Source organism: Camelus bactrianus, chromosome 33 (genome assembly GCF_048773025.1).
Source record: "Camelus bactrianus isolate YW-2024 breed Bactrian camel chromosome 33, ASM4877302v1, whole genome shotgun sequence".
NCBI lineage: Eukaryota > Metazoa > Chordata > Mammalia > Artiodactyla > Camelidae > Camelus > Camelus bactrianus.
The window spans coordinates 12,048,859-12,065,070 of NC_133571.1; the positions used below are offsets into that span (position 1 = coordinate 12,048,859).

Here is a 16,212-nt window from a genome sequence, read left to right on the forward strand (position 1 = left end):
TGGGATTATTAACAGCACTTCCCACATGCAAAGCGTTTAGCATTCTCCCTGACACAAAGGGCTCAACAGATGACAGTATTTATCACTGTGATTATTATGCTATTATTCTACAGACCCTCTGGAACTGTCCCATATCTTCTATTTATTCACTGCCACTTTCCAGACATATTCTTTCCTCCAAAATCCAAGCTAAATAGTATTTGGATAAGAGATTCCACCTTCATTTTTCTCCCCACACTTTTCTTTGTAATGAATACAGGTTTTCCAAGGTTTTTTGCTTTAACAGTGAAAGAGAAACAGAAGTTAACAAAACAACAAACTGGTTTCACAGCTAATTCCACAATTTTTTCTTCCATTGATTCATCTCTTGGCTCCTCCCTTGATAAGACCCCACACTCAAAAGTGCTTTTTTTTTTTTTTTTTTTTTTTTTTTTTTTGTTCCTGAAATAAATAAAAGAACAAAGGGAATGCGATGGGCTGCATCCTTGCCCCAATCTTTCACCTCTCCCTGTATCCACACATCCTTTTCCATGTGTCTTTGCTATTCTTCCCACTGGACGAGTGAAGTATATTCCCCCCCCCCCTTAACTTTGGGTTTACATATGTGAGTTTCTTTGGGTATATGATGAAGCAGATGTAACAGTGGGCCAATTCTAAGCCTAAGTTTTAAGAGGCCTTGCGCCTCTGATGTCATTATTTTAAAAAGCCATGTCCTGGATAGCCCATGGTGCCAGAAGGAGGGGAAAAGCCATGTGGAGCAGAGCTGCGGGAGACGCCACAACCTGAAACAGAGCTGCCTCAGCTACTTATCAGTCTGAAGGTCTGCAGGGAAACCACCTAGCCAAGCCCATTCTAGCTGAGCCACGTCTCAGCTGACCCACGGAAGCACAAGTGATAATGATTATACTTTTAAACCACTAAGTCTCAGGGTTGATTTGTTACATAGCAATATTTGGGCAATAGCTAACAATACAAAGAGAAAACACACAATGACTTTAAAGGAAAAAAAAAAAACCAGAAGATTATGGTTTATGAGGTTCATCTCACCTTCTCTGAGCCTTAATTATTCTTCTATAAAGTTTGGATAACAATTTCTGACCAGCCAAGCTTGGTCATGGTTAGTTTCAAATGATACAAGGGTAGGAGGGCACAGCAGTGAATTAACTAACAGAACAGAGATAAAGGAGTGTTATTATTATGGGCTGGTATTCATAAGTCTCTTCAGCATCCTGGTGCACCCATAGTCTCCAGTCCTGGATCCTTTATACTCAACTGAAATGGGACACCAGACAGCTAAAGATGAGTGTTTGAGTCCACAAAAGTATTGGTAAAATTCATTCTCTTCCAGGAGGGAACTTGAGACTCCCTCTTCCAAGCTCAAGCAGGAAGTTCAGCTGAACTCCTAGACTTTTGGAGTAGGAACCTCCCATTCTACCTTACCCAGTGCTTAATGCACTTTGCAATACCCCCATCCAGAGTCTTCCAGCCTCCACTCATATGCTTCAGCTCAAGGAAACTCAGCTGCAAAGCAGCCCATTTCAACTCTGGACAGCTCTGGTTATAAGAAAACTCTTCTTCATCTTCCCTGACCCTCAGACTAGGCCAGTTCCCCTAGTATAAGCTCTTAGCATTCTATTCATTCTAAGCCTTTAATATATTAAAAGATGAACTTAAGAGTTACTTGTGTAATTATTTGTTCAATGTCCATTTCCTACATGGCATGGTGAATTTTAAAAGGGCAGAGAGAGGCTGCATCTTCTTTGTTTACTGATCAGTGATAACAGTAAATTAATAGTCATTCAATAAGTATTTATTGAGTAGGTATATGAACAAGTTGTTTTTCATCTTATAGAGAACTTACTCAACAAGGATTAACTCAATAATGAATGAATGAATAGAAGACAGTATCTTCCTGAGCTTCCTCCCTCCCAAACAGTATAAATTCTATCTTTCAACATCTGCCTTGTATCATCCCCTCATATTCCATGGTAGTAGAGAGCTGAATTCTGGGAGAGTTCTGATTAGAAGAGATACAGGGTTGAGAGTGAAGGATTTATAATTCATATAACAAATATTTATTGAGCATATATTATATGTTATGCCAAACATATTTATGGGTACTGGGGATACAGCTGTACATATAACAGACCAAAAACAAAATCCCTTCTCTCATAAGTTTATGTTCTAATGGGAGGAGAGAGACAATAAGCAGATAAAAAAGTAAAACATGTATATTGCATACCAGATGGTGACAAGGGCAGTGGAGGAAACTAAAACAGAGAAGGAGACCAAGAAACCGAAGGTAAGATTGCTATTTCACATGAGATGGTCAGGGAAGGCCTTTTCGAGAAGCTATTTGCACAATAGATCTGAAGTTGGCAGGGGAGTGAGCCATGCAGAAAGAGAAGGCTCCAGGCAGAAATAAACAGCCAGTGGGAAAGGTCCCGAGTTGGGAGCATGTCTAACAGGGGATATGAAGAAGGTGTGGAAGCCAGCGCAGCAAGGGAGAGAGCAGTTGTGTGAGATGAAGTCATGGTCCTAGGGAGTCTTGTAGCCATTGTAAGGACCTTGGTTCTCACTCTGTGGAAAATAAACTACTTAGTGGTTTCAAGCAGGCATGACTTGATCCACCTGGCTCATAGGTGGGTCTAGACTGTAGACAAGCAAGGGCAGAAGCAAGTCATTTAGAAGGATACAGCAGTAATCTGATCACATAATGACAGTCTGGCCCAGGGTGGGGTTTATTCTCTGTATCCCAGCACCTAGCATCTAAAGGACACTGAATGATGAATGAATGAATGGGTAGATGAGAGAGAGAAAATGCTCTGGTTTTGGAGTCAAAACAACTGGATTTGGGCTCAGAATTCCAGTTAAGTCTTGCCTATGTCCCTTGAATTGTCATCTCTAGACTCCTGTCTGCCATCCAAAGATAAAAATTAAAGCTACTAGGCATGTGTAAGAGTAGCCAGTCCAGCCAGACACAAGAGACTACATCCTATATGATTCCATTTCCCTGAAATGCCCAGAACAGACAAACTCATAAAGACAGAAAGTAGATTAGCGGTGGACTCGGGCTAGGGGTTCCTAGACAGAAAGAGAACAATAGGTGAAAACTAAGGAAATGTGAATAAGGTATAGATTTTGGTTAATAACAACATCAATATTGGTTCATTAACTGTGACAAGTGTGCCATAGTAATGTAGAAGGTAATAATAGGAGAAACTAGATGCGGGGGTTCATGGGAGTTCTCTGTACTATCTTCAATTTTTTCTTTTTTTTTTTTTTTATAAAACTAAAGCTATCTAAAATGAAAGCTTATTAAAGAAAAGAAAAAAAGATGGCCATTCAGGCCTGGGAAATGGAAGAAAGAGGCTCAGTGGTTTATCAGCCAAGAAGCATGAGGTGCTCCCATCCCACCGGCAGAACTGAGCCCACCCCGGAGACAAGGCTTCCAGGAGGTTACCCTGCCTTGGCCATTCTTCCATAATCCATTCTTAGAGCTGCTCCTTTCTGTGTGTGCCCTGGGCAGTAACTGATTGTTTAAAATAATAATAAAGTAAGAAAAGCTGGATACAAAAAAATATTTCTAAATGACTTTAACTAATGTCCTCTGGGCTTCCGAGTGGGTAATCAGGGCCCCTTCTGTGTACAGGCAAATGTGATTAAAGCAGGGCCTGCATTGGCCAGTCTCTGAGCTCCTGGCCCCCCAGGCCCCTGCCTGCCCTAACCATATCAGCAGCACTAGAGCCATCCATCAGACTAATAGGGGGCCTGGGACTGGGCCTGGCCCTCCTGCAAGCAGCTGGGCCCTGCCATCAGGAGACATCTGGCTCCTACTTCCCATAGTCACAAGACCAAAGATGTGGCTGTGGAACGGATCTGCTGGTCTTGCCCCTTTCTCCTGCCGGCCTCGGCCACCTGACTGCATGCTCAGAGCTGCTTGGTCGGGGCTGGGGAGGTGGCTCCTGGCTTCCTGCAGGCAGACCAAATCTGGCTGGGGTGAGAGGCCCTGCTTCTAGCCACCACCTGTCTCCCACCCCCAGTTCAGCAGGTGTCCTCTTTTCTGCCCCCACCATCAACACTCCCCATCTCCCTGGCCCAAGCCTGTCAAAAGTAGAATTCACTGGCAGCAGGAGTATGGAAGGGGCAGGGGGTCTTGTTTACCTAACATCGTGCTAGTTGCTACAAGGTCAAGGCCCTTCTGCCAGGCAGCGGGTGCCAGGAAACCAGCTGCCTTCGTGGCACAGGCACCAAACACGAGTGAGGGGCAGGTGGACAGACTGAGTAACTGCTACACACACACACACACACACACACACACACACACACACATGCTTCAGCCCAGAACTGACTGGGTAAGCCATGGGCAACTCATTTGCTGCACAACTCGTGGCAAATCTTGAGACCTGCCTTGGCTACTTCCTGTCCTTTAAAATGCCCACGAGCCACCGGCCCTGCTCCCTGTGCAAGCTCAGGGAACTCATTTGAATATGAGACTAAATTCAACATCATTAAGAAGCCTAAACAGTTATTGTTTGGGAGAAAAGATCCAACAATAGTATGACTCATTTTAAATATGAACAGAAAAAATTTGGGAGCACTTTGGCTTTGGGGATTAACTTCAGTCCATTGAGAGCTGCCTTTCCAGGAACTCACATGCCCGACTCCCAATTCTGCCTCCTTTCCCTCTGCTTCAGTCCCTGGGGGATGTCTGCTCAGACGGGTATGATGTTGGGCAAGAGTGAAGCCATGACCTCCTAGAGCATCATGCGGGCAGGGGAGGGCAGTGACAGCCAAGGGAGTGGGCTGCTCCCAGCCTCAGAGCCTCCATCAGAGAAACAGGGAGGATATCCCAGCCTGACCCTAAGATGATGAACTGACTTTGGGGAACTTAAGGATGAATTGCCAATGAATATCCCCTGCCAGCCCCCACTTCCCAGGACCTCACTTGTGTACTCGGGGAAGCCAGGAAGCAGAGTGATATCCCAGCAGGTACAACCCCCTTTACGGGGTGTTTTATCCACACGTGGGTAGGCAGGGTTGAAGACCACATAGTCTAGAAAAACAGGTCCTTGTGTTGACAGCAAGGGTGGGCACTGCCTGGCGGGACACACAGGGGTGGCTCCCTGCCCTAAGGAATTAGTTAAAGGCAGGCAAGTGCTCGCTGGGGTGAACACATGTTGGGGGTGCATGCTCATAGCCTCTGAGCCCCACATGTGTCCACAAACACTAGCAACTTCAGGAGGAGGGAACTAGGGCCTCTGGAAAGGTTTGCGTCAGCTGTGTGACCCTGACAAGCCTCCTTCCTTCTCTGAACGAGTTTCCCATTTGTAAGCTGTCAGACTCATTTCCCTGAGTTTCAAACTTCACGGTGCACCAGCATTCCTTAGAAAGCAAGCCCGGAGATCTGGGGTTCATTGTTGGGGGTGGGGAAGCACCAGTAGTTTTTAAAGCTTAGCCAGGCCTGAAAAACACTAAAGCACCACTTACCTTGTATTGAACCAATTGGATCGTTTATTAAAACACAGATGCCTGGGCCTTGCCCTGAGAATTTGCATTTCTATCAAGTTCCCAGATGATGCTGGTCTTTGAGAACCACTGTCCTGGACCAACCACTCAAAGCACAGTCCCCAGAGGCAGCAACATCATTACCTTGAAGCTTATCAGGAAAGCAAATTAAGGTGCCTGTTTGCAAACATTAAGATAATACAAGGTCCTTCTATGATGAAGAAAAGGATGGTGATGATGATGATAAAGGAGCTGCAGAGAGGTCAAGGAGGAGGGAGCCTGATGAGTAGAGGGAGCAGCAGGCTGGAGTCAGGACTGTGCTGGCGTCGGGTGGAAAGGCTGTCCTGCCCAAGCACTGCTGCCCAGCTCAGAGCTCTTCTCTCCCCTCACCTTTCCACACTGCTGTGAAAAGTTACCATGAGTGCTACCCTAGTCCATTTTCCTCCAGTGTTAGATTTGCAGCCCGCACCCCCCAACATCAACCACTATATCCAAGTTCATCACCTTGCCTGCATTACAAATGAGAAAAAAACATGTGATCTGAATAGCTGTCTGGAGACCCCAGGGCAAGGCTTGGATTCACCTTTATCCTGGGTCGGTGCTCTGTGCTGGAGCTGCAGGTACTCCCGATCAGCGTGGACCAACTGGCAGGCTGAGTGTGCCATGACCAATCCCCTTCCTTGTTCTCCTGCTTGATTTCTATCTACAGCCCCTCCTCCTCCAAACCCTGAGCTGCAGAAAAGCTGCAAGATGTTAAGAGGAGAAGAGATAGCACGTGCGGATTGGGAGTGCCCTGGCCGGGGAGGCAAGAGCCCTCAGGCTACCTTGGGCTTAACTCTAATCTACAGTGACCCTGGCCCAGCCTACTCTCTCTGGATCTTAACTTCACTCTCAGCAAAACAGAAAAAGGCATCCTTGCTAGCTTCCCTCTGATGGAGTTGCAAACTATCTCGTATACACCAGATTGCCCTTTATTTGAGGGTTTCCCCTCCAGGCACTGTTGGGTTTCCTGTATTTGAGAAAGAACTGATAAGTATGGGGTGCACATCATCTGGGGTGCCCCGACGTCCCATCCCTGGCATCTTCACTCTGTGGAACGAAGTTTGGCCATGTGACTGATCTTGACATAATACAGCATAAACATCAAAGAGAGAATAAGACCTTATTCCAAACATGGTTCCATTACTTACTCCATTACTCAGTTCCCATTCTGGGAACTGCCAAGGGAGCCTATTGCAGGTTACTTTAAACAGCCTCATTGGTGGCAAACCTCCCTCCTAGGAGGCTGGATTTGCTCCTTGGAAACAGCCCAATGCTCTCTGGAGCCAAGAATGGTGAATAGAGTGAGAGATTAAGGCTGGGAAATACCATTTTTAGTCTAAAACAAGGTGTAACTATAATTAAATCGATCCAGGGGGTTGGTCTGGGTGGCCTCTAATGTCTCCTCCAGCTCCAACACACTATGATTTTCTTTTATAAATAGACAATGGATTCTGAAGGCAAAGGAAAAACATTCCACAGGTTTTTCAATGAAGTAACTTCAAAGGAATCTGTATGACATTGTTACCCCCCCAAGATGACTACTTTAAAAGGCACTTCTCCTTTAGATACATACCTTATTTCATGGATTCTGAGACAGTTTTATTCTCAATTTTACCTTTGACATCAGGGGACAGATGACAATTGGTGGAGGGTCAGAGTTTAAAAGGCAGTACTTTTTTCTCTCTCAGCGGTACACAACATAATGGTGCATCTTCTATGGATGGCATCTTGGATTCGATGAAACAGCATCCAAAACTGTTTAGATTTCACCTTTCAGTACCAGTTGCTTTACAATTACACTTTTTTTTTCTTTTCACTTCACAGATAAGTCTTAATTCTCAATTTTGAATGCACACCCCAGACCAATTAAATCAAAGTCTCTGGGAATAGAATTCAGGCATTATTACTTTTTAAAGCTCTCCAGGCACAAGTCTTATGACACCTAAAGATAACTACAACACTCTTGGAATCCAGGCCTGTGGGGAAGCCAGCACCATGGCTGATTGACAGAGAAATGGAAGATTATAAATATTCCTATTTATTTCAGGAATAAATAGTGTTGAGCTCCTGGGTTGAGCCATACCCGAAGTCTTCCATTACCTCTAGACTCCACAGTTTTATAAGCAATACGTCTTCTGAATTGGTTAAGCTGGTTCAACCTGAGTTTTCAGTTTCTTGAAACACACAGAAAATGAGGTACCAGCAGTGGTGTGTTGTATGCAACTGACTGGGCTAATGAAGTAAAGGGCTGGTCAAGGAGGGTTCTACCATCCTGGGCCAGGAGGTCAGTAATCCTTGTTCTGAGGTTGCAAACAGCTGATTAAATGATGACCTTTTTAATCTTAAGACTCATATCATCTGTTTGCCAAGTTTTCGGCATCCCAGAATTTAGCAAAAATTCAAGATGATTTAGAGTGAAGGCTAATTTGAGAAGCCTTCACGGAGGCTTAAAACTGGCTCACCTGAAAACAGCTACTGAGAAGAAAATATGGATTTGCTAAAAGAGGCCCTTTTTAGCGGGTGGTCTGCAACATACATTCCCCAGGGGTCTGGCAATTAATAATTAACCTTGCTGAGTTGCAAAAGCCACATTCTCTACTTCAAGCTCAATTTCCCGCAAGTGGAGTCAGGAAGTAAGGAATCACTCAGCAGAAGACAGATTAGCACCCAGGAGAAACCTAATCCCCCAGGTGTCTCTCAAATACACCTGTTAAGTATTGTCTGCCCAAGAAAGGGATTTACCATGTCCCTGGCTAAAATGCAGCTGTAAGCCAGAAGACTTAAAGGGCCTTTCTCACCCCAGTCTGAGGTTTCCAATTGCCCCAAAGTACAGAGAAAAGTAGAGCAATGAAGCCAGGGCTGGTTGACTGGGGATCGAAGTTTACAGACCCTGTTCTAGGCTCAAAGACAGTTTCTCTAGCTTTGTTTAAGAGTCCATGGTCCAAAGCAACAGAGCCTATTAGGATTGAGTTTAGTTGCCTCCACAAAAGGCTGGCTATTGGCTTCAACAAAATTTGTGTTTCCTTCTCCAATCATCCCTTGAAATAAAAGGTGCATCCTAGGCATTGAGCAAATGTCTGACATATGATGAGTGAATGAGTGAATGAATCCAGCCCCAAGCTGGTGTACAGCATGTATACAACATACATAGCTCAAAAATGAAGCAAAGGGATAGACAGTGAGAATACAGTTCCTCATTTTAGGTTGTGAAAAAGGGATCTAGAATGAAAGATTTAAGCCTTAATTCCATAGGCCTGAGCTGGTCTCTTCATCTCTCAGTTGAACCTCCACTTTGCCAGGCAACAAACACCACTGCTGGGGATATGTAGGGTTTTCCCTGGATTTTACACTGAAGACCAGAATAGAGCCTGGTTTCCTGGGAACCCTTCATACGTTGGGTGATGGACAAGATGGATACATCCAAAGTCACTCCCTATGGGTAACAGACAAAGAAACCAGGGACACAATGTATTGAACTCATGAAAATCCGAAGGACCCAGAATCACCAAGCCAAGGGAGAGGGTATAGCTTAGTGGTGGAGTCCTTGCTTAGCATGTACAAGGTCCTGGGTTCAATTCCCAGTACCTCCACTAAAAAATAAAATAAATTTTAAAATATGTAAATAAACCTAATTAGCTCCCCCTCTAAAAACAAACAAACAAACAAAAACCTTCCCGCAGAATCACCAAGCCAATCTTGAAAAAGAAGAACAAAGTTAGAGGATTTACACTTACCAGTTTCAAAACTTACCCCATGACTACAGTAATCAAGACAGTGTGGTAGAGGCATGAAGACAGACATACAGATCTTTGGACCAGAACTGAGAGTCCAGAAATAAACCTCTGCAGTTGTGGTCAATTGATTTTGGCAAAGGTGCCAAGATAATTCAATGGGGAAAAGAACAGTTTCTTCAACAAATGGTGTTGGGACAATTGGATATCCAGCTATAAAAGGATAAATCTGTACCCTTTACTCACACTGTAACACAAAAAATTAAATCAAAATCTCTCATAGATATAAATGTGAGAACTAAAACTGTAAAACTCTTAGAAGAAACCACAGGAGTTAATCTTTCTGACCTTGAGTTAGGCAATGATTTCTTAGATACAACATCAAAAGCACAAATGATAAATAGAAAAATCGCTAAGTTGGACTTGACCAAAATTAAAACTTTTTCTTCAAAAGATAAGAAAATAAAAAGACAAGTCACAGATTGGGAGAAAGTATGTAAATATATTTATAAACCATGTATCTGACAAGGGACCTGTGTCCCTATGTGGTAGGCAGAATTATGACCATCCAAAGATGCCCACATCCTGAACCCTAGAACGTGTGTGAACATTACCGTACACGACAAAAGAGACTTTGCAGATGTGATTAAGGTTATGGACCTGCCATAGTGAGATTATCCTGGATTATGCAGGTGACCTCAACCTAATCATGTGATTCCTTAAAATTGGAGACTATTTCTAGGTTGTGGTCAGAAAAAGATGTAATAATGTAAGAATGACCAGTGATGACACATTGCTGGCTTTGAAGACAGACAAAGGAGGCCACAAACCAAGAAATGTAGCTAACCTAGAAGCTGGAAAAGGCAAGGAAATAGGTTATCCTCCAGAGCTTGCCAACACATTGATTTTAGCTCCATGAAACCTGTGTCAAACTTCTGGCCTACAATATAAAATGATAAATTTGTATTGTTTTAAGCCACTAAATGTGTGGTAATCTTTACAACAGCAATATAAAACCAATACACCAGAATACGCAAAGAATTATTCCAACTCAATAATAAGACAAATAATCCAATATAAAAATGAACAAAAGATTTAAATAGATATTTCACCAAAGACAGTAAGTACAAGAAAAGATGCTCAACATCATCAGCAATTAGAGAAATAAAATCAATACTGTCATCCCTCTGTATCCATGGAGGACTGGTTCCAGGACCACTACAGATACCAAAATCTGAGAACACTCAAGTCCCTTATATGAAGTAGCACAGAACGGTTGGCCCTATGTGTCCAAGGATGCAGAACCTACAGATACAGAGGGCCAGCTGTGCCATAATGAGATGCTACTTTACACCCACTAGGATGGCTATAATTAAAAAGACATACAGTAACAAGTTTTGGCAAGGATGTGGAGAAACTGGAAAGCCATACATTGCTGATGGGAATGCAGAGTAGTGTAAAATAGCTTGGCACTTTCTTAAAATGTTTAATGTAGAGGATATAATAAATATAGAGTATGTAAATAAATGGCCAAGCAACCCCACTCCTAGGTGTCTACCCAGGAGAAATGAAGACATATGCTCACAGAAAGACTGTATGTGAATATTTGTGACGGCATTATTCTTTTTATTTTTTTGAATTGATGTATAGTTGATTTATAATATTGTGTTAGTCTGAGGTGTACAGCAAAATGATTCAGTTCTACATATATATACATATATTCTTTTTCAGATTCTTTTCTATTATAGGTTATTGCAAGATACTGAATATAGCTCCCTGTGCTCTACAATAGGTCCTTATTGCTTATCTATTTTATGTACAGTAGTGTGTATCTGTTAATCCCAGACTCCTAATTTATCCCTCCCCCTCCCTTGCCGCTTTGGTAATCATAAGTTTGTTTTCTATGTCTGTGAGTCTATTTCTGTTTTGTAAATAGGTTCATTTGTAAGATTTTTTTTTAGATTCCACATATTAGTGATATCATATGACATTTGTCTTAATCTGACTTACTTCACTTAGTATTATAATCCCTAGGTCCTTCCATATTGTTGTAAATGAAACATTATTTCATTCTTTCGTATGGCTTAGTAATATACCATTGTGTGTGTGTGTGTGTGTGTGTGTGTGTGTATACACACATCCCACATCTTCTTTATACAGTCATCTGTCGACGGACACTTAGGTTGCTTCTGTCTTGGCTATTGTAAGTAGCACCGCTAGGAACACTGGGGTGCCTGCATTTTTTTCGAATTAGAGTTTTTGTATTTTCTGGATATATGTCCAGGAATGGGGTTGCTGGATCATATGGTAAGTCTATTTTTAGTTTTTTAAGGAACTTCCGTGCTGTTTTTCATAGTGGCTGCACCAATTTACATTCCCACCAACAATGTGGGAGGGTTCCCTTTTCTCCACACCCTCCCACTACTCTTAATAGCCAGAAAGTAGAGATAACCCAAATGGTGAATGGATAAACAAAGCAAATAAGGATACTAATAATAAATAACGAAGGAAGAAGGTACTAACACATGCCTCAACGTGAACGAACTTCAGCAATATTACACTAAGTCAAAGAAGCCGGTCACAAAGGACCACATATTGTACGATTCTATTTAGATAAAATGTCCAGAGTAGGCAAATCTGTAGCAACAGAAAGTAGATTAGTGGTTGCCTAGAGCTGGGAGGAGGTGGGTGGGGGTTGGGAGAAGGATGGCTAAGAGTATAGGGTTTCTTTTATGGGGTAATAAAAATGTTCTAAAATTCGATTGTGGTGATAGTAGCACAACTCTGCCAATATACTAAAAATCACTGAATTGTACACTCAAAATGAGTGAAGTTTATGGCATGTGAATTATTCCTCAATAAAACTAAGGGGGAGGGCGAACGGGAGGAGAATTCTGCACCGCAGAGTCGTCAAACCCTGCCAACCGAGGGCTTCCTGGAGGCAAGGGCAGCTCATCAAACTCAGGAAACTGCTCTGAGAGCTCACATCCACGGAGAGCCAGCTGGGCCCCTCATTGTACTGATTAAATACAGAATTTGGCTTTATTTCAGGAGCCTATAGCATTGTACAAGTTTGGTCAGAGTGTTCCAGAGAGAGAGGAGTCTTTTGGAGGGAGCGCTTGCTGAGAGAGGTGAGATTGGGGAGTGAATTTGGCAAGAGGAAAGGTTGGCTCCGGTCCCCACGACTTCCAAGCAGAAAATAGGGCACAGGCAAATATATGCAGAGGACACGAGATAAATTATACAAAACCAGGGCAGTCTAGAGGATCCCCAGCCTCTGGGTGTAGCCACGTTAACTCCTGTCTGCAGTCTGGCCCCTGAGGGCACAGGGAGGAAAAGCCAGGGCTGGGCTCCGGGGCCAGGACGTGGGGCTGCAGCCGTGTAAAGAATGGGCATCATCCAAACAGGCAGGGAACTCAGGTGGGAACCAGCCTGTTCTAAAAGCAGGGCCTGGGCTGCCGCCTTCTGAGCACATGAAGCTCATCCTCATCCATCTCTCTCCACACCTGAGAGAGAGACGGTCCAATAACAAGCATCTTGATATATACGCGTCTACACTCTGCTTATGAGGATATCAGGCAAGAAAGACGCCCCTGGGGAATGCAGATGCTTTTTTCAAAGAGGAAACTCTGAGTAAATAGCTGAAATCTATCTTGAGGGAGATAATAGAAGTACTTTTTTAAATTGGGGGGAAAAAACCAATATTTTTCCCCAGAGCAGTCAAGCCCTTCCAGGTGTAGATCACGTTTCTCTGAATGGGCCTCCAAGCCAGATTTATCTTAGGTTCATGGGACAGGAAAGGAGGTGGATCTGCCTGGTCAGTGGTTTTAACACAAGCCAGGTTCAGGGGGGAGGGGAGGAGGGGACCTGGCCACCCCAACTCAGGCCTCCGATTTGCCCAACTTCGAAGTATCTCAGAGGGTGGCCCAAGGACACAGGCAGCTAGTGACCTCAGGGGCACCGGAAATTTCCGGACAAAGGTATGGCTTCTAAGTCTGTCTGCTGGGATCGCTATATGCTATCATTGCCTTAGCAAGGGACATTGGCCTCTTTGCCTGCATGAGTGTAAATACTAAATGTATTTACTTTACTGACCTATTTGTGTAAGAACTATCTTTGCTGAAACAGTCAATGAGATCATGAATATGGAAGCCTTTGTGAACCGAGAAGCACCGGGCAGGGGAGGAGGCAGGGGCAAGCACTAATTGAATGCATTCAGCTGCCAAGCTCTTGCCTTTGGCTAATTTTTAAATACTTATTTAAAGAAAGAAACTCATGAGGTAGGTATTTTCACTTCCATTTGGAGAAACAGACTTACCAGTTTAACATGGCATGTCCGACCCTGTCTATAGCTGGCAGTGCGGAATTTGAACCACAGGTCTATCTGATTCCAGGCTGGTCTCCAAGCTGGTCCCTTAGGCTGGCTGAGGATCCTGTTAGATGAAAAGCCCCCTTGGGGCCATGGCTGGAGCTCGAGTCGTTGTCTGGAGCCTCTGGTAAACCACAGGGCTGCCCGGGATGCACGAACACCCTCCACTATCACAGCAGTCCTCGTATCTCTGGCTTGTCATTTAGAAATCCCTTTGAGGGGGAGGGTATAGCTCAAGTGGCAGTGTGCATGCTTAGCATGCACAAGGTCCTGGGTTCAACTCCAGTACCTACATTGAAAAACCAAATAAATAAATAAACCTACGTCCCCCCGCAAAAAAAAAAAAAAAAAAAAAAATAGAATGCTTAAAAAAAAGAAAAAAGAAATCCCTTTGACCTCTTCTTCCTGTGTTTCAGGGAGGGAGTCCCCCTAACTCTACTCAAATGGCTCCTTCCCCTGGAGAGGTGGGGGTGGGGTGGGGGGCTAGTTCTTGCCCACAGCTTAGCCATCATCTTTTTCAGTGGTGGCATATGCTTGCCCTGGCTTAGCACTTAACCTCTCTGAGCCTTAATCTCCAAATTGAAAGGCTGGACGAGGCTGATGATTTTCAAACTCATGTCACCACAACTCACAGTCAGAAATATATTTTCTCTGACAAGCCAGTTCACATGTAAATATTTCTTCTTTCCATAAAACAAAGCGTACCCATACTACATGTGCATGTGTATGTGCACTCTGCCATTTTTCTATTTTATTCTACTTTTTTCTTTTTTAAAAAAGTCCTGGTCACAGCCCATTAATGGGTTTGAATTTACTCCCCTAAAGGGGTCACAGCCCACAGTTTGGAAGGTCCCATTCCAGATGCTCTCTGATGACCATTCCAGCTGTGACACTTGAGGAATCCTCACCCAGCCTTCTCCTCCTCCAGAGGGGGGCCCTTCTGAGCAGATGAACTCCCGTGGCACCTGCCGAGGCTCTGCCCCTCTCTGCGTCCCCGGGATTGTCTCTCCTGGCAACCTATTTCATGTGCACACCTTCATGGATTCCCCAAGGTAAAACGACTCACTCAAGGCTGCACCACTAGTGTGGCTTTAAAGCTAGGACTTTAACTCGTACAACCTGACCACCTGTCCGGGGCTTTCCACACCACCAGCCGCCTCCTGAGACAGGCATCCTGGGGTCGGGCAGCACCCAGGCCTCCCAGGAAGAAGCCCTCCACCCACCTGCTTCCGTGACAGCAGAGGTCTTCCTGCCCTCCCTCATCCAGCATCTTCACCTTTTTGCTGCCTCTTAGCGCATGCTCCCATGTTTGTTTCTGCTGTCTGTTCGGGTACACCTGGTCGTGCATATGTTTGGGGATGAGGAACAGGTAAGGCAGTCCATTTTGATCTGTCTCGTCCTTGGGCTTATTTCTGAATTCTTAGTCCCCCGGGACCAGACACTCTACCTCATGCAGGTTTTAATTGGTCAAGCCAAATGTGTGTCTTTAAAGTTACATCTCTCTGGGTGGACCTTTGACTCTTCCTGTCAAAGCCTCCCCACCTTCCCTTGCCAATCTGTGACGTGGTAGCCAGGAGTCTCATGGGGACACCAGCTAGGGATGCTGGGAGCAGTAGGGAGGGTCTACGTCGTCCTGGCTGTGAATTCACAGGAACCCACCATGAATACTCTCTCTCAAAACTTACACGGCAGACATGAAGCTCTCACCCCAGAGGGGCCTCTGTGAGATTTCTAATGGCTATTAATTACTGTGTATGAGCTTAGTATCAAGGACAGGTGGAAAGTGATAGCCGGATGATGGCTGATGGATGCTAAACAATAGACAGTGGCTGTTAGATGGTAGGTAGCTATAGATGGTAGAGGATGAAAAGTAGCTGATAGATGGGAGCACAGCACTGATAATAGAGAGTAGCTGAGAGTGGATCGCAGATAACAAATGGAAGATACTGGATAATGGCTGACGATAATAGAAGCTGATAGTGGATAATAGTGGATCGTTGATAAGAGCAGCTAATAATGGATAATAGGAGCCGGGTGATAATAGTAGCTAATGGTGGCTAATAGTTGGTAAGTGCTAATAGTTTCTAATAGAGGGCAGTGCTAATAGCAGATAATAGCGGCTGGCTGTAGATCACAGCGGACAGCTCATAGGCAGTGGCCTGAAAGACCACTAAATACCCAACAGCGCATAGTTCCATACATTATTCTAAATGGCTTTAGGATTCACTTGGACATGCTTGTGTAAGCCTGTTCTGAAGTCTCTGTAACCCAAGCTGGGGGTGGGGTGGTCGGGGATGCTCGGGGATGCTCAGCCTAGTCATCACAAAACCTGGTTTCCTTCATGAACTAGCTGTGGGATCTTGGACCCAGCACACAACCCCTGTGACTCCTCACGTCTAAGGGAGGAGGGGCATCATGTTTCACTGCAGAAGGCAAAATGCGGGTAAATGATAAGGTAAGCACACTTGGACACTGAGCAGTGAGGTACAGAGTCAGATGGTCAGGTAAGCTGGCCAAGGCCCAGCTGCAGGTGGTCCCGGGTTTGTGGGCAAGAGGATGACT

The 16,212-nt window shown here is 44.4% G+C and overlaps 1 long non-coding RNA gene across 4 annotated transcripts in view; it reads right to left on the bottom strand.

The window, feature by feature from the left end:
* LOC123616445 (uncharacterized) overlaps positions 1-16,212 on the bottom strand; it is a 189,752-nt gene that overhangs the window by 16,527 nt on the left and 157,013 nt on the right. For 2 of the 4 annotated variants that reach the window (XR_012503767.1, XR_012503768.1), the window contains one exon: positions 13,600-13,939. The exons of the other annotated variants lie outside the window; for them this stretch is intronic. This is a non-coding gene — a long non-coding RNA (uncharacterized LOC123616445). The remainder of the gene's footprint in view (positions 1-13,599; positions 13,940-16,212) is intronic. 4 annotated transcript variants of the gene reach the window in all.